This window comes from Hipposideros armiger, unplaced genomic scaffold, assembly GCF_001890085.2.
Source record: "Hipposideros armiger isolate ML-2016 unplaced genomic scaffold, ASM189008v1 scaffold_106, whole genome shotgun sequence".
NCBI lineage: Eukaryota > Metazoa > Chordata > Mammalia > Chiroptera > Hipposideridae > Hipposideros > Hipposideros armiger.
In genome coordinates this window covers 3,577,486-3,596,027 of record NW_017731456.1, presented here as the reverse complement: position 1 = coordinate 3,596,027, position 18,542 = coordinate 3,577,486, and the positions used below count along the sequence as shown (strand labels likewise).

Here is an 18,542-nt window from a genome sequence, read left to right as displayed (position 1 = left end):
GTAAATGGCTTAAATAATAAGTTTTATAATGGATCTCATAGAGTTCAGAGGTGATTCAGGTCACAGAGCTGGTTTGTGCCAGTGGATCCACAATGCCACCAAAGGACGCTGCTTCCTTTTGTCTCCTGCTCTGCCTATTGTGATAAGAGTCTGTTTTCTCACAGATACCAAATGGCCAACAACTTCTGAGAACACATATTTCTTCCTGTAGGTTCAGAGACACAGCACATCCTCCCCAACCTTCAAACAAAAACCCTCAATTTCAATCTAGATTTATTTGGGTATGTTCCCCTTCTTGAGCCAACTGCTTTGGCAAGAGGGTTAGATATTGTCAATCTATACTCTCACAAACAGTGTGAATTCAGGTTACCTCCAGCCTTCATGAATATTAAGAATTAACCTTTAAAAAAAAAAACAATAAAGTCAAAAGCTGCCAACTTGACAATGAAAAGGAATAGGCCATTATTATTTTTTCTTTCTTTTCTTTATTTCTTATCAGTTTGGACTTGTGAAACCTTAGGCTCGAAAATCAGGTGGTCTATATTTGCCTTTTGTTTGCCTGACTAGGTAAAGTTGTTTCATCTGAAGAAAGTTCGGGAAATTCTCTGAGAAACAAGAATAACAACAACAGAACATCCCTCTTCAGTTCTCATGAAGATAAAATAAAATGAATTTTTAAAAACCTGGTAAATGTTAGTTTTTGTTTATAATATTATTTTTATTACTAAACTGTTGTGGGGGAAGGAAAAATAATTTTCCTCCTACCTTTCTAAGTTCTTCTGGACTAAAAATCAAATTAACATGAACAGATTGACAGAAGAAAATGGCCAAATTTATTACATATGTACATTTGGGGATTCCATAGAACATGAGCCTGAGTACAGATTGGGTGTTAAGGCTTATATGCCATATTGAGCTAAGGGGGTACGTGGAGAGTGTGGTTTGGGACTTCAAAAGGGAGGAATTTACATAGAGATGGAAAAACAAAGTTTTGGTAAATAAATGTTTGCTGGGCTATCTGTAACATTGGGACACAGAAGGACTTTGACTAAAGGGGCCTAGCTACATGGGTTCCTCCCTGTTTATCACACTTAGTTCACATTATTAAACTACAGTTATCTAGGATGATATATCCCTTCCTGGAGCAGGTCCTCTGTCTGAATTCTTTTAGGCAATTAGGGGGAAGGTCGAAGGCTTTTCTGAGTCTTTCATTTCTTAAATATAACCAGCTTACAATAATGTATATCTTAAAAAAAGGCTTGGGGTGGAAAACTCTGCTTCCCCTTACTATTGTGATTACCTATTCATTCCTTGTGCTCATTGTTCTATTGGGAGTGGCCATTTTTAATCGTAAAAAGGGAGGTTTTATTGTTTGAAATGCATGTTTCCTCATTTAAGACACATATTTAGGTACACATATTTTTTTCACTAGTTAAATAGCAAAACCTAGAGACACTGACCCTGAGTATCTGAAAAACTCTGGAGAAAATGGAAAATCAATCAGTGATGAGAGGGTGAGAAAACTTTGGCTTATCCTCCTTCATCTCCAAGATACTTTACATAGAGCCACTTGTGTTATTATAGCTCCCCGGAATATGTAGAACACTGGACTTTCTTCACCATAGCTTTTCAGACAAAAATGCCACCAATGATAGTTAATGACATGACTAATGACAAAAATGAGTCACTGCAAAGACACAACTAGAATCATGTATGATAAATATAAATATTACTTGTTAGACTTTATAAATTCCAGAAATAACTATAAATGTCAGCCTCTTATGACAATAAATATATTTTTTAAATAAAGATAATTTGGGAGGGGAAATAAACAGTGAAAAAATTCTCTCATTCACAAGTTATGAATACCCCTGCCCTAATTTCCTTTGTAAATTAAGGCATAGCTTAATTTACAAAAGCATATAGGAAGCCATTCCTCTGAGAATAGAAATGCCATTTTTAGTTTGTTCAGTGTGCAGTATGATCCCTGTCTGAGCGGTGTTATTTCTGGCACCCCAATGAGCCACTCTTAGGATTGGTCAAAAAGGATCTAGGCTCCCTTCTTCACTTTTGGATGTTTTCTTCCTCTGAAATTGGTGAGAACAGAGACCTTTGTTCTTCCACCTCAAAATTCAGCAGTTCTTTGATTCCTGAACAGATAAGTTCTAAGGAAACCAAACTTCCTTCAACTGTGCCCCAAAGCTCCTCCCTGTCCCATACACGCAGCCGCCATAGCTGTATTACTAGTCCTAAGTAATTACTAAGGAAAGGTATCATTCACCTTCCCTGTTCTTTATCTCCCATTATGTATAAATGAGGATTGTGGAGAGCTCTGTATCATGTAAATGGTCCTTATTATCTTCAGGTGAAAAAAATCACCTTTTAAGAAAGTGGGAAGGTATGCCCTGTTCTGCAATATTTGGCAGTGTTCATTTTAACTGAATCACTTTTGAGGGCAAAATCACTGTAACCTGTAATAAACGTGAAATTTGTTGGATGCATGCTTGTATTGAATTAATATTTTATAGCTTCTCAGCCCTGTGTGGGCTGACTGTTCTACTGGAATGCTCTAGCACCATGGAAACGCTGGGAGATATTTTCTCTTAATTGTTAAGAATGTTTGACAGATAACAGTACAGTACCATGGAATTAAACTCCATCGCTAATGAATTCTGATCAGCTTATAACCTGTTTTATTCTATTATTTGAGGGGGTTTTTGTTTTATTTTTAAGCATTGCAACATCTGTCCTTGTCCATAATCACTTCTTAAAAGCTTTAGTGTCAGTAAGTATTGTCTATACAGTTGTCTTTATAATTACATATATAATTATCATCAGATAGAGGGAGAGATAGTTTTTTAATTAAAAACAGTCTCCATTAAAAAAAAATCTAACCTATGAAGTGTTATTATAATCGTTTTTGAAGAAATCTATCTTTAAAGAAGAAAATGTCTGCTAACATCTTTTTACTGCTAAACTGCAATTTTAATCACAATTATATTAGCCTTCAATTCTAATGTTAAAAACTGGCATTTAGCTGGAAAAAAATATTTGTAATCATAAAAACTATAATATAAATAATGCATATTTATTTTTACGTCTAAGAGAAACATGCTTTGCTTCCACCCTGTCAGTCCAATGTGATGCAATAGAAAATATGATTTTTTTAAGCATAAGACTTCTGAACCAGTTGACTCAAGCTTTACCCTAAAACACCCATTGTCCTCATGAATCAAGCTCATAATGGAAGCCCAGCTTCCAAATCTCTAAGCAGTCCGTCGTCGTCGTCGTCGTCCCCCCCCCAGAAACAGAAACTAAACTGCTAGTCACATTCCTTCTTGCTGGTCTCGCCTTTCAAACACATTTAGGGTTTAGTGGGGAGCTGTTTCTAGCCAACTCATTAAAATGCCTCCATTTTTCCTATTCCAGCGCTGTGATGACCACCAGGGGTGGCTCTGTCTTCTCTTGTGAACCTGTCCATGTAGCTTTTACCCCTTCTCTCTTCACAGGGTTGAGAGATGAGCTACAAGAAGGCAAAACTCAAAATATTCAGTTGAAGATTGATGGAGAAAAGCTGTGGACACATTAAAAATGTTTCTCCTATCACAGGGAGTTTACTAAGGAAGAGGTTATTGCTGATTGGGAGTAACTGGGAAAGGTTTTATGACAGAAGGGATACTTAAACATTGTGCGTGTGTTAGGGAGGAAGAGTAGCAACCCTGGGTGGAGAGACAAAGCAAAGTGTTCTAGGCAGAAAATAGCCCCCCAATGGTGTCCACATCTTAATCCAGAATCTGTAACTGTTGCCTAAAAGTGGCAAAAGGGATTTTGCGGAGGCAATTGAGCAGAATTGTGAGATGAGGAGATTATCCTGGATTATCCAAATTGACCCTAAATGTCACAAGTGTTCATAAGAGGGAAGCAGGAATGTGAGTCAGAGGAGGGCTGAGGAGAGAAGCAGAGGTAAAAAAAAAGGAGTCTCTGGAAGATGCAAAAAGCAAGGAAATACACTCCCCCAGTACCACGGGAAGGAACACAGTTCTGCAGCACCTTGATTAGAGCCTGTTTCACACTTCTGACCTCTAGAATTTTAAAATAGTAAACTCGTGTTGTTTTAAGGCCCTTGTTTGTGATTATTTGTTACATGAGCAATAGGAAACTAATACACAAAGGCAAATGGGGAAATGTGTGCTATTTGTAAAGAATATTAAACACTTCAGCATGGACGCTACATATGGCTATTCAGTGGTGGAGGATCTGGGAAGAATAATAAACAAGAATAATGATAACATTTTGCTTTCTGCTGAAAGTGCTATCATAGTCATTGTTTTAAAAATAGGATTCTCATAGCAACATTTTAATCCAGGCATTACAATGCTTCAATTTAAAGATGAAGTAGATACGGCTCACAGGAATTAATTGCCTTGCCCAGGTGCGTGTTATAGCTGGAACTTGGTTAGGAGCCAAGTCCACCAGCGCCTCCCCTCTTTCCACTGTGCCACGTCCCTTGTTCACACCAGGCCACCTAATTTCAGAGGGGTTTGAATGTCAGGCGGCCAAAGGGTGTGAAATTTATTCTCCAGTGATAAATTAAAGGTTTTTTAAGCAATGAGCGGCATAACCAATTAATATATAACAGTGTAGCATAGATTGGAGAGGGAGGAAAAAAATCTGGAGCCTGGTTAGGCTAACAGAATAGTCCAGGAGACAAGTAATAACAGCCTGAGCCGAGGCCAGTAGTGGGAACAGAGAGAGGCATAGTGCTTTATATAAGGTGGGGACGGAGTCGGGGCAGGTGGAAATAGGAACAGGAAATTCATCCTTCTGGTTTATTACCAAAGGAAACCTTACGGTTTTCTAATATGTGGATATCTCTTGGATATAAATTAGTGTACCTTTATATAGGCTTTATAGATACAAATCATAGTTTTCAAATAAAACTTTAAGTTTTTAACCCACATCACACTGTTTAACTTTCTAAATTCCCATTTCAGAAGTTAAAAAACATTTGCATAAAAAATAAATGAATCTCAATACTGTCTTTATTACAATAATACTTGGGCTCTTTTTGTCTCATTGAGGTCAACTATCCGACCACCAGTGAAAATTGAGAACAGAGAGGTGCTACTCTGCTCATCTCGCAGTCATGGCATATACACTCTCTAAATCGTCACCTTTCTGACAGGCCTCCCTTGACCCCATCCATCTCTCACTCTATTACCTGTTTTCTATTCCCTCCGTAAAGCTATTAGTAAGCTACAAATATATCTTTGGGTGGTCATCCTTGTGATATATCTGAAACATTTGCTGCTGCGTTGACATGTTATTTATTGCTGTTATTCATCTATCAGTTCTCATCATGCCCATTTTTCAATCTTTGATTGCCTTTTGTGACCTTGATGCTTAGAAGCTTTCACCAACTTTTTTTTTTCTCTTTCACTATAAAGAGTTCAGAATTCTGATACTGGCCTTGGCAGGCTTAATAATAATCCATCAAAGATGTCTATGTCCTAATCCCCAGAACCTGTGAATATGTTACTTTACATGGTAAAAGGGAGTTGGCAAATTTCATTAAGGATGTTGAGATGGGAAGAGTATCCTAGTTGAGATCCAGGTGGGCCTGATATATCGATCACAAGTGTCCTTACAAGAGAAAGAGGGCAGCAGGAAATAGAGGAAGACAACAGAAGCAGAGATCAGAGAAAAGAGATGATGCTATGCTGCTAGGTTTGAACATGGAGGCAGGGGCTACAAGCCATTTGTGATAATGGCTTGTGGTGATAGGTAATAGGCACCTATTAGATAATAAACACATTGTTCCAACAGAGAAAGAAATCCCAAACTCTCATCTTTTTATATATGTAAACTGGCATAAGAAATTAGAAAATCGCAAAGTGGTCTCTCATCACCTTATTATCCATTAATGCCTGTCCTCAGTTACTGAATGAAAATGTTCCAGCTAATTGTTTCATCTTGAAACATCAGTGTAGAAAACCAAAGACTGTAATCCATCTCAATCATCTGAGAATGAAATCATTTAAAACCTTTTCAGAACTTCATATATGGAGTCACTTGTCTTGAGTGACTGAAATCCATTCATGTCTCATAATCCATAAGGGCCATATAACAAACTTTTATGAGAAAAAAACCTGTGGTGAAATTAAATGGTATCTTTTTCAGTTGAATAATGCTATAATTAGAAAAATAGCAAAAGATGTAATACTGTAAAAGTAATACATTTGGCAAACCACACTTCCTTCAACATTACTCAAAATGGAATCTTATATTCCCTCAGTCTCAACATAATATAACAATATCTAAAATGTACTTGAACTCCTCTCTAATCAAATTACTAAGAAAAGAAAAGGAAAAGGGAGACAAATTGAAAAGCAAGAGGGAGAGTTACAGATGAGTAGGAGAAGATGAAGAGAGCACGAATGAGCACATTCAAATTCTCAGCAATAACCTGATCTAAAAGGAATAACAACTTCCACTTGCTCCTGTACCCAACCAATGGGAGCGATGAAGTGGAAAGAGGTAAGTAGAGAAGAGGCAGAGTTCATAACACCCAGCCCTACAGACACGTCTAGCATGGACACGTGGCGAGTGGTGGATGGGGATGAGGGGGGTTACTTAACACCTTCCAAAAGCTTAAGAAAAATTTTTAGTGAAACATCCTTACCGTCATTTTTATCCCCACATTCCTCCAACCTCACCTCCACCTCTCCCACCAGAAGGACAAAGAGAAAAGCAGAAGAGAAAAGAAATTAAATTTTTTAAACAACTATTAATTTTTTGAACTATTAATGTCAGACAAGCTGCAAGATGTTTTTAATTTAGTACATTTCATCTTCATAAAAGAGCGAAAATTTCTGAGACTTTCACGTGGACCAAGCACTGTACATCATACATGACCTAATTTATCTCATTTCATGCACACAACTCTCTGAGGTGAGTAGTATTGGTATGCCCATTTAAATGAGAAACTAAGTCCTATAGAAGTTAAGTAATTTGCCCCAACTCAAGCAGATGCCAAATTAAAAGGCTGGGATTCAAACATAGGTCTGTATGTCTCATGCTAGAGCCTGAGTTCTTTCTTAACCATTGGTCTAAGACATAGATACCAGGGTTTTTTTCTTTATAGATGAAAAAAAAAAACCAGAAACATTTGAGTCAAAGGAATATCAAGGAATTTTACATTATTGTCTCCAAATCAAAATTGCCTAATTCTGAAAATATGCTATTTTCCAATTATAAAATCAATACAATAAAAATATATACAAAGGTATAGAAATGAATTGGCAGTTTATACATCAAATTTATCATGGCAGAAAAATAGAGGGAATGGTGCTAAGGATGGTGGGTAAATGGGGCTATTTCTTCCATTAAAAAAGGCTTGACTATTCGTTACACACATGATAATGAGCTTTAGATTTGAAAGATAGTTCGATGTTTCGGTAGCTTTATAAATGGTGATTTTGTAAAAATCATCCCTCATTCCCTTACTGGAATAACCATCCCCTTACTCCGGCTTACTTGGTATCCCCAGATCTACATGAGAGTAAATCCTGGCATTCAGAGCCACAAAGTAGGACCTACTGATTTACCCGAAGGCAGAATCAGGGTTTGAAATAATGGTATCAAAGTCTGAATTTGGAATAAGTAAGTCTCCCAAGCACAGCTGAACTTTTAATTTTCAAACATGCCCTTCAGGGAAATTTCATGTTACATAATTCCAAGGGTTGATCTCTCTCTTCGCTCAACCCGATTGATGAGATTTGCAGTGGGGAGAAGCCACTGACACAGCCTCACGCAAACCTTCTCTCACCGGAGTCTCCACATGATGAACCCCATGTTGCATGGGGCGCCCTTCTGACCACCACAGCCAATGCAACCCATACGACTCACAAAGAAAACACAACACATAATACTGCCTCCTCCAGATCAATTTGCTTTAGACAACCAAGCCCAAAAGAACAAAATCAAGGGTTCCTTTGTACCTCTTTCTTCTGGTTCAGACATATGTTCATCCAACAAAACACACAAGAGCCGATTATGTTTTTGATGAAAGCGTCTAATTTGGGCAAGGCCGGAGCTACACTTGGATACTGTAGAACTCATCCATTTTGTTCCTACCACTCTTTTAAAAGTGTGTGTTAATGTATCCAGAGCCTGTGCTGCAGTAAAAATAATTTCTCATGTACCTGTAATATCTCACAGCTCGACGAATATGAAACAGAAAAAGTTCATGAGAGCCACATGTTCTGGTGAGAATAAAAAAGAAGCTACCAATTAGAAAAAACAAAGCCCCCAGCGATGGAGCAGCTGCAGTAATTACTGTGCCTTTCTGGCATCCTGGGAAACTGCATGCATTATCACAGTCACTTTTCACAGCACAGAGACACTTCATTAGCTTATTCCCCCCCCCAATAAATCCAGCCACTTTACGCTACAGAAAAGCAGCTCTCAAACCTAAGGTTGAAATGCTGGGTTTCAGAAAATAATGTTTAAAAAGTGGCCTTGAACAGATTTTGGAAACAATTTTTTTTTTAATAAATTTCAGTTAGAGTTACAGTGTTTAGTTGCAACATTCTCTTTCCCTTGATGAGAATTTAGGAAAACTACTACTTTACTTGCTGAAATGTGGTAAGAAGACAGTCTTGGTCGGCAACAAATAGAACAAGAAGATGAGGAGCTGGCTGGGTAAAAAGGAGAGCAGTCATGTTGCTAGCCGAGAGGAGCCAATGTGTTTAGAGCACAGTGTTGAGAGAAGAAACCCAGTCAAAACAGGACTTGGAACCACAGTCCCCAGAGATGAGGGTGGGGTGGGCTAGGGAGCTGAGTTCTGCCAAGCTCTGGAAGGAAAGGATAGCATAGCCTGAGCCCAAAATGGACAACTCTGTATTCAGAGGACAAATTGGGACAAGCCCCACCTAAATCTGGACATATAGAGGTTCCTTCCTCAAACTTATCAAACTGAGAGTGCTTATAAGTTATTCTGGTTTTAAAAGTCATTTCTCTAGCAAGAGGAGAAACAGGTCACTATTACATCCACCATATAGAGAGCTGTATTCCCTGTACGACTGCTACTTTTCCACGTAAAATGAGATCTTCGCAAAATTATAGTGTTACATACCGAATTTTAAACATTAGCATGTTATTAAAGAGTAAATGAGAGCTCAGGATTAAGTTCAGCCATGCCCCCTCCTCCCATGACTGGGAGGCCATGTAGCAAGCGGGCCTGGCCAGTCCATCTCGCCCAGTTGGCTCGGAGAAAAAAAAACGCACACCTGTCAACAACCGCTTTCAACAAATAGCAAGTGAGCATCTGCTGTGGTCCCGCCCAAATACAATGAGTCTGGAGGCTGTCTATGGAATATGATGTTTGAAGCTGAGTTCCACAGCCGACCCAAATAAGCATATCAAAAATAGTGAGTCAAGTCAAACAAGAGCAGCCTGAGGAGAATACTTGGAACTGAGATGCAAGGGAAGCAGCAAACAGGAGCCCACGAACAAAACCTGATCTAAGCATATCTGGGGGACAGTTGTTAATGACCATTAAAGGGTTTTTACCTGCTCTTGGCACATTCACATGAGTGTAACCATACGATTAGAAGGAGTGCGAATGTGAAAATCAATCACACTATTTTTAAAAAGCAACGGACTCAAAGAAGCAGCTTGTGGTACATGGTAACCACTTGAGCCTATGTAGTTAACACTTGCCTTCCTGTGTTCTCTTTGAAAGGTTAGGAACATAAAGATTAGAAAAACAACATCTACACCAATATGGGAATCAGGATCCGTGCCAAGAAGTAAACCTTGTTGTTGTAAGCCACTAAAATGTTCGGGGTTTGTTTGTTCTCGTAGCATACTGATATGCTGTTTTCCAATTATAAAATCAATACAATAAAAATGTATACAAAGGTATAGAAATGGATTGGCAATTTACACATCAAATTTATCACAGCAGAAAAATAAAGGGAATGATGCTGAGGATTGTGTGTAAATGGGACTATTCTATAAAAAAAAAAGACTTGAAGCAAGTATAACAACATGATAATAATTACTAATGTGGGTTATGGGTACATGAGTGTTTTTTGTGCTATTCTTGTAGTGCACCGTATTTTTAACACCTCAAAATTAAAATTAAAAATAAACACCATATATGCATTCACTGAAGATAACTGGGTTATATATAAAAGCATAAAGAAAATTAAAACCACCCATAATCCTACAATATCCTACCAAGAGACAAAATTGTACCAACATTTAAATATATACACCCATATATACATACAATTTTTATAATTTTATAAAAATGAGGTCTTGCTGTACTATGCCCCACTTTCTTTCATATGAAAATTAAATTTTTATATTGTAATAAATATTTCATAACATGATCATTTTCTTAAGAAAAATACATATAAAACAGAAGATCAAGAGTTATTTCCCTCCATCATGTAGTGTTATCATTCCTCTATTATTTGTCAACTCAAGGAGCGAAAAGCAGCCCATCTTACTTGTTTTGCATTTCTTTGATTGGCAGTTAGGCTGGGTATTTTCTCATGTATATAGACATTGTAATACTGTACACCTGTAGTGACCACCTGCTCTGTCTGCGTGGCCTGTATCTCCCTTTCCAAGGAGGAACTGCCACTTGCCTTTACCACATGGTCCTGATGAAACTGACACACAAAATGCGTTTGCCACCCCTTAATTGCGGAGATCAGCATGTAACCTTGTCATCCTCCAGGTGAGATCCTATTCCGACTACAGCGATTACTTCAAGGGTTGGGCCTGTGCCACAATCAACACCAATCAGAGGATCGCCCCGAGATTTAATTTTTGGATGCTGGGAGGTGGCAGGGAACAGGAAGCTATTGTTTTCTTCCTCAGAGTTCATGATATGCAACAGAAAAAGATGAAATGTGTGGCATCAAAGACATAACATATGTATGAGGGAAGTAAAAGGGTATAGTTTTGTATGCAACCAAAGTTATTCATTTAAAATAGACTAGTATATATTTAAGAGGTTTTATGTAAGCTTCAGGGTAACCAAACAGCAAAAACCTACAGTAAATACAAGAAAGAGAAAGGAACCCAAGCATGCCACTACGGCAAATCATCAAATCACAAAGGATCCAGCAAGAGAGACGAAGAGAAACAAAGGAACTACAAAACAGCCAGAAAACAATAAGAGAGCATTCGTAAGTTCTTATAGATCAATAATTATTTTAAATAGAAATGGATAAATTCTCCAACCAAATGGCATAGAATGTCAGGATGGATTAAAAAAACAAGACCCAACTACATACTGCCTAAGACTCACGTCAGGTTTAAGGATGCGCACAGGCTCAAAGTGAAGACATGGGGATAAAAAGGAGTAACGTTTGCAACAACATGCATGAACCAGGAGGGCATTACGGTAAGTGAAATAAGCAAGACAGAGAAAAGACAACTACTGTGCGATCTCACTTATATGTAGAACCTAAACAACAACCAAAAAAAAACTCAGAATCAGAGAGTAGTTTGGTGGTTCCCAGGGACTGGGTGGTGGGGAAAATAGGGAAATGTTGGTCAAAGGGTACAAACTTCCAGCTATAAGATGAATAAGTTCTGAGGAATCTAATATACAGCAGGGTGATTATAGTTAATAATACTGTACTGTATACTTGAAAGTTGCTACGAGAGTAGATCTGAGTAGGTTGTTCTCACCACACAAAAGGGTAACTATGTGAGGTGATGAATGTGTTAACTAATCCTATTGGAATCATTTTGCAACATATACATATATCATCATGTTGTAGACCTTAAACTTATATAGTGTTATATGTCAATTATATCTCAATAAACCTAGGGGTTGGGAGTATATATTCTGTGGACTCTTTCTGACCTTCCTATTTTACTACATTGTCTTCCTGATCTCTAAATTCCCTTTAAATTAGTGACTAAACACACCCCTTTTTCCAACAAAACTTAATACATGTAGTTCTGTCTTTTGTCTGTTTTTCTACTATATTAGCCTTCTTTGTATTGATTTCTACCAGTTCTTTATTCATCAATGACTTTTGTCTTCCACTTATATACAGTAAATCTTTTCTATTTTTTGTTTGCTTTGTATTTTATTTTTTGACATTCAGAGGATTTTAATTTTTACATTGTCAGAGTGTTTTCTTTATTGCTTCTTCCTGAGTTGCTACACCTAGAAAAACATTCCTTAACCTGAAATCTCCTATATATTTTACCTGTATTCTCTTCTGATCCTATCAATGGGCACTTTTCTTTTTCATTTTAATACATCTAGAATGTAGTTTTTTAAAAGTATATGTACTATTTCCATGGACCTAGTAATTATCAAAGAGATTAATATGGTGTAAGTAAATGTGTTCCAGCTTGATTGCACATTCACTGGCTTTTATCCTCAAGTTTGATCAATCCTGTGATGGCTAATTTTATACGTCAACTTGATTGGGCTAAGAGATGCCTAAATACCTGGTAAAACATGAATTCTGGGTGTGTTTGTGAGAGTATTTCTGGACAAGATCAGCATTTGTATCAGTGGACTGAGTAAAAGACCGCCTTCATCAGATCTGGTAAGGGACTGAATATAACAAAAAGGTGGAGGAAGAGCAAATTTACTCTGCTTGAGCTGGGACATCCATTTTCTTCTGCTCTTGGCCACCAGCACTCTGTTCTCAGGCATTCAGACTTGGATCTGGTTCCATCAGCCTGACATGCCATCAGCCCCCTGGTTCTTGGGCCTTCTGGCTCAGACTGAATTATACCACCAAGTTTCCCAGCTTGCAGATGGCAGACTGTGGGACTTCTCAGCCTCCATAATAGCATAAGGCCATTCCCAAATAAATTCCCTCATGTATAGATTGGTTCTGCTTTCCTGGAGAACCCTGACTAGCACAAAGCCCTTGAGATGATGCCTGGGTTTCTGGTCCACAGGATCTGAAGATGTGGGACTCAGGTCAGTCATCTTAATTAATTAAATTTTAGGTCAGTTCTATATCCATCTTCACTGCTACATCTAGACCTTTTCTCTATTCTCACAATAGCTATGGCCTTAGCTATCATATCTAGGAAAGCAGCTTCATCACTGATGTCATTTAGGCATTAATTATTTTCCATAGATTAGGACTATGCTAGTCAGCACTTAGAGAGTGCTTGCTTCTAATTGAAAAATGCCTTATTACTCTCAGTATACCTTGGCTATGGAATTGCTTAATTTTATTCTCAGATGCAGAGAAAAAGAAAATGTACTGCCCAGGCATACAAGCCCAGGGGTGGAGGGGGTGGGGGTGGTGGTAATAGTGGGGTGGGTGTTTGTATAAATATGCATACTTAAAGCCTTTATTTAAATACAAAATTAAATAGGTAAATACTAAGATGCTTGCTCTCAGTACTTCATAAGCTTTACTCTCACAGATAGGATTCTGGGGCACCCTGCTTTTCCAATCAATCAGCAACTATCCCTGCTCTGGGCTAGACACTGAGGGGACGTGTGTGAAAAAAAAAGTAATGACAGAAACTTAAAAATAAATAGACAAAAATCAGCTACAAATTAACAAGACACAGGTACCAGAATGGTTTTAACAATTCATTTCAATTCTAAAAGTCTAAGAATTGGGAACCTATGACTTGGCTAAGACATGAGAACCCTGTGTCTATACATAGGGACACCAGCTGGTTCTATGGTAATATCAAATTAGGTGCAAATTCTCAAAACTTGATAAATTATAATGTTTCTGCCCCTTCCTCCTATCTCATCTCTTTTTTCACTATTAATTTATGAAAAAAATTTATAATTTCATAAAATATAAAATTCCTTTATAATATCTACAATGAAATAAGTTCTGTGTTGAGCACAGAAAATTGTATAGAAATGAAAAATTAAGTCTCTTCTCTTACGAAGTTCACAATGTAATAGCAGGAGACAGATAAACAATTGTAGTATAGTGTGAAAAACGCTACCAGTCTCGGGAAAAGAAGGGCAGAAAAAGAAATGGGAGGCTTCCTGGAGAAAATGGTACTTGTACTAAACCTTAAAAGATGAATAGAAATCCGGAGTGTGTGTGTGCAGAGGGTGGAAGGAGGGAAAGGTTGTCAGCATCGTGAACCATGCCTGAGAGAAGCGTTATCAAAATAAATAATGAGCCATTGTGTTCTTATGGCTCTTTGCAGGTTTACAAAGCACTTCCTTGTTGGCCATAGCCACCAATAAAAACAGACATGAGGTGACAGGATCCCAGGCTCCAAATCCACAACCAGCTCCCTGCTGCGGCTTCAGCCACTCCAGCAACGTTCTTAGACATACCGATCTTGGAAATAAGGAGCATGCAGATCATACAGGTCATCATACCTGCCAAATACATGGTATTTACAAAAAGCCAGGGCTATGGCCCCAGATCATTCAGTATTTTTTACCCTTGAGAACTGGCCTAAGCCACAAAAATGCCTCTGGTGTAGACCAGTGATTTCCATATTGTGTGCACTGGGGCCCCAGTGTTCTCAAAAAGACCCACAGAGTGGGACACTGTGCAGGCCAGTGTCCAGAATCTCACCCCCCCGATTCAATCACTCAATATTTTGTTGGTTTATGGACTCTAAGTTTGCCTACACTTTTTTCTTTAAAGGGGCTCTGCTGCTTAAAAAAAAAAAAAAAGTTTAAAACCATTATCCCACTGCTCTATATATTGATTGCCTCTATTATTGAAGAATGCTATCTGGAATACCCTTAACCTCTAATAAAATTTAGGAAGATAATAATGTACTGTCCTGTCCTAAGGTCTTCACTGAGACCCTCGTCTTTCTTTGTGTATCCTCTTCCTATATCCAACCCCTCTAGATCGCCATTTCCATATCTTTTGATTCCTAATGTTCTAAAGCTCAATTCAATGTGGTCTCTTTCTAGGGACAGAGATGCTGTTCTTTCCTATGAGCATGGGCCCATGTATTTATAACAAGAAATGCTCCAAGCTAAATCTGTGGCCTTGTACCACCCCCACCATCCAAATCTCCTACTCTTTAGTTTGTGTCACTGATTCCACTAGGTTCCCAGGGCCTTCCAGTCCCATCTGCCCTTTTGCTGACAGTATAGCTGCTGTCTCTCCCTCCTCCTCTAGAATCCCATCAGCCTATAGCTCTTGAGACTAGGAGGGGTTCACCCTTTGCTCCCACATTTGTCCTGGTTTTAGATTTTTCTCAAAAGATGTCTTAACTGGAATAGCTACTATTGATGCTCCATAAGCCACTGCATTCCAGGACCAGAGAAACGGACTGTGCACTCAGCCATGTGCTCTCCTCTCAGCCTCCTTGCTCTGCTTCAGAATTACTCAGGGCTATGCTATGGACTTCACACAGGAGCATGGCGATCCTTTCTGCCTCTCCTCTCTCTGCTGCTGGATGCATTGCCCTGTGGCCACCCCACTCCATTCCTTTTGGACACGTTCAGCTGGGTTTTACAAGTTCCACTCTATGTGTTCATTTGCTTCTGTAGTTTCTCTGAGCTTTTTTATTTCTACAAGGAACAAAAATTGCATTCTAAGTTTCATAAGTAAAAACAATCTAGGTAACCGGAAAGCCCAAGGGATGCTAACTTCAGGCAGAGCTGAGTCTAGGAGTTCAAAGGACTTCAGCAGCTCATGCTTGTTCTCCCTCAGGTCACTTGTTTGCGCAGGCTCTCGCTCTCTCTCTCTCTCTCTCTCTCTCTGTCATCTCACCTTTCTCCTGCACCCACCTCCAATTCCCTCTTACCTGGCCTCATCACAGAGAAGGTGGGTCCCCTGTGATCATCAGCCACCCAGAATCATACGGCTTGGTGTTGAGGCAGTTCCCAAAAAGAAGCAAATAAAAAATAGATATATAAATTAGCATTCTTTGTTGCATTTGAGTTTCTTTCCCTTTTATAATCCTCTCACAATCCCTTATTTTATTCCAAATGAAGAACTTGACTAAGCTAATGCACTTCCACTCTGGGTTTCTAACATTCTCCCTCCAAAGCTTAGGCAGCAGCTTTTATTCTCATACCAAATTTTGAGCCTTTTATCGGCTGATTGTATTTTCCTCTTGCCAGGAAGCAAACAGTTCTGATATCCAAAAAGTCCTATGTGAAATCGTTTTTAAAATTTCTTGCTTCATCTTTGGCTTTGCAATACATCTTTTTTTCCCCTCCATTCAGCCTAGGAGCACATACGCCTGCTATAATTACTATAAACCCCTATATTTCTCTATTTCTTGTTTCTACTAAATTCCACCACTCCATTACGCGTAAACTCGAATTCTAGTTTCCCTGACATACATAACTACAATCCTTATTTTCTATTCTGTCAATCCTGACATATAAATATGATTGACTGATTGATCGGATTGATAGATGTTGGATGACTGGATGGTAAATGGTAGATGATATATGGACAGACAGATGGATGGACAGAAGGACAAACAGGTAAACAGGTAAAGAGAACCTAAGAGAGCTGAAGCCATCCCACCCATACCAGTAGCTGGCAATTCTAATACAAACAAGAGACCCGAGAGGCTCTGCCCTCTGAGGGGTGAGCTAGACCTGGCTCTAAAGCTGTACATTCCCACTTCCTAGAATACCCACCAAGACCCTCTCCCAGTGCTGGACACTTGCCTTAGTGAATGCTCTTTAAGCTCTTTGAGCAGACCTCCCCTGAATGGAGAAATGAAGAAAGATATAATTTAGAAAGATATAATGGTGTGCTCTCTGGTCCTATATTTATACCTGCCTACCAAGGCCTGATGGCTCCAAGTGGGTTGTGGTTCCCCCAGGTGATCTTAATGCATAAGGCTCCTGAATGAGGCCCAGAAAATAACCCATTTCCTATCAATGTCACATCCCATTAGTTAGAGGCCCTAATCAAAATCATCTCTTAAATCAGGAATATTTTTCTCTCCAAACTAGATATCACCCACCAGAAACTGCTCTAAGTCTTAACATCCCTAAATGAACTTGCTCCCCAAATTCAGCTCCTGATACATCCTGACTCCCATCTGATAAGCCATGCAAATGAGAGTCACTATGGACATAGGAGGACAAGGGAAGGCCCCTTCGTTCCACTCATTCCATCTCTCCCTTAAGCTATCCCTTCCATGTTACCATCTCTACCCTGATCTACTTGAACTTAAAAGGGCCAAGAGACATAAACCAATAAGAGATACCAATGGGAATCACAGGGGGGTAAAATCCAATAGAAATCCAAAAAGGAAGTGATCAAAATGAACACATCACCCAGAAAAGGAACACTTCAGAAAATGTACCAGGGAATACATCAGGAAAAAGTTATGAAAAGTTTTTTCTTTTTTTTTCAGCAAGCCCACTGAGCAATCTAGAGGCACTTCCTCAGCCACCTTTGCTTTCCTATACACACACATACAAAACTTTATTTAAACCTCAATACATTGATAGTAATAAATATATTGCATAGAGACTTGTAGTAATGAGGTAGAAAGTTTAAATATTTAATTGAAAGAAATCTATACTTACTTTAAGCTCTTTGTTTTAAAAACAATCATTTTTTGTCAATAATATGGTTGTTAGAGTTCTCGAAGAAGAGAATTTGGAGAGGTGGAGCGCCACATACAGAAATGATAATGCTCAAGAAACAACAGTACAGAATGGAGATTAAGTAGATACATTCAGTTAGATTTTGCTTAAATCCCAACTTCAAGTGGTGAGTGCTGGGTAAATTGCTTAATCTCTCTAAGCCTCAAATTTCTTTCTAGTAAAATGTAAACTTCCCTCCCAAGGTTCTAGAGAGGATAGATTAGAAATCTGACATAGAGAGCTCAATAGATAATAGATAATAAATGACAGAATTTTATTATTAAGTCTATTGTAGTTGAAGAATTGGAGAGTGGTAACTCTTCCTTTTCTTCCCAGACCTAGAAAAAATTTTTAAGTGTTAGAATTAATCATTAGAGATTATCATAGAATCACTGTCTAATCAAAAAGTCAAATTTAGCCAGGCAAGAGTTTACGAAAACCAACTATACCGTGAAATTTTACATAGTAATATTTCACAGTTGTGCTATATGAGTATTTACTCAGGTCCTACCAGTCAGCAGCTCTTCACTTTCTCTATCCCTAATCTGAAATATTTAAACAAAATGCATCTTCTGATGGCTGTATGTGTCAGCATTTTTTCTTCTCTAGTTACAAAATGACAGCAATAAACAGGCCACTGTTTCTAAGTCACTCTAGCATTGTACCTTCTTAGTATATCACCATTGGAACCAAAAATATGCTTGATCTTCTCCAGGAAAATAATTAGAGCATCTAATTACTAAAACAATAATCTATGTTCCTGTAAAGCAAGTCCTCAGATGTGTTACAGCCTTTCATCTTCTGCCTTTCAAGTTAAGAAAACATGAAAATAAAAGGAAACAATAAGTCTGTGTTACACAGTGCTCATTAAAGATACTGAGAACTTGCCCCAGAGTGTGAGGAAGAAAATTTGAATCAGAGTAGAAAAATCTAGGATTCAGTCCTGCCTTCACCACACACCACCAGC

General features: G+C 38.4%; 1 long non-coding RNA gene across 1 annotated transcript in view; it reads right to left on the bottom strand.

The window, feature by feature from the left end:
- LOC109384925 (uncharacterized) overlaps positions 1-15,822 on the bottom strand; it is a 27,920-nt gene extending 12,098 nt beyond the window's left edge. Inside the window, exon 1 of the long non-coding RNA XR_002124525.1 lies at positions 15,763-15,822. This is a non-coding gene — a long non-coding RNA (uncharacterized LOC109384925). The remainder of the gene's footprint in view (positions 1-15,762) is intronic.
- Between the last annotated feature and the right edge of the window lie 2,720 nt (positions 15,823-18,542).